At 43.1% G+C, this 896-nt stretch overlaps 1 pseudogene across 1 annotated transcript; it reads left to right on the top strand.

Annotated features, from left to right (window-relative positions):
- The first annotated feature begins 208 nt into the window (after positions 1-208).
- LOC308428865 (large ribosomal subunit protein eL37-like) lies at positions 209-502 on the top strand (annotated as a pseudogene). The gene has a single exon. The product of its transcript is annotated as a large ribosomal subunit protein eL37-like (transcript).
- The last annotated feature ends 394 nt before the right edge of the window (positions 503-896 follow it).

Below are 896 nucleotides of genomic sequence, written 5' to 3'. Positions count from 1 at the left end.
ACAGGAGTAAGGGTGGGCCACTTTGGAGAGTGTTAGAGATGACATTGCAATTTGTGATGCCCCCTCTCTCTGCCCTCATCTGCTCGGTTGGAAGCCATTTGCTGTATCATAAGACAGTCACTTATGAAAGAGGAATTAAAGTTTTACTCAACACCTAGAAAGGTACTAAGACTCTTCCGGTCTCTTTGGCCTCGCCGGTAGAAGCAAGATGACGAAAGGAACGTCATCCTTTGGAAAGCGTCGCAATAAGACGCACACGCTGTGCCACCGCTGTGGCTCTAAGGCCTACCACCTTCAGAAGTCGACCTGTGGCAAATGTGGCTACCCTGCCAAGCTCAAGAGAAAGTATAACTGGAGTGCCAAGGCTAAGAGATGAAACACTACCGGTTCTGGTCGCATGAGGCACCTAAAGATTGTTTACCGCAAATTCAGACATGGATTCCGTGAAGGAACAACACCTAAACCCAAGAGGGCAGCTGTTGCAGCCTCCAGTTCATCTTGAGGGTTTCAATCAGTCATAAAATAAATGTTCTGGTTTCAAAAAAAAAAAAAGAAAAGAAAAGAAAAAAGAAAGAAAGAAAGGTACGAAGACCTTCCAGGTTCAGTGTGAATTCGTCTCCAATGGCTAAAGGTATCCAGCATCTGGTAAGCTGCCCCATGATGCTCAGTACACAGAAATTAAGAGTCAAGACATGTTTGTTCTTTTGCGCCGTTATATTTTTGAGATAGTTTTCCATTCAGCAATAGAAATCTAATACTCCCCATACTGTAACAGAGACTGGGTTTTTTAATAAAAAACCATTCTACACTGTGGAGTCCAGATGGCTCTGCAGGTGAGTTCTATCAAACACTTAATTAAGAAATAAGATTGGACTTACAGAAACTCTTTCAGAAGA

This window comes from Micromys minutus (assembly GCF_963924665.1).
Source record: "Micromys minutus genome assembly, chromosome: 13".
NCBI classification, from domain to species: domain Eukaryota; kingdom Metazoa; phylum Chordata; class Mammalia; order Rodentia; family Muridae; genus Micromys; species Micromys minutus.
Note: the sequence above shows the minus strand (reverse complement) of the source record. Positions and strands in the feature narration are given on the sequence as shown.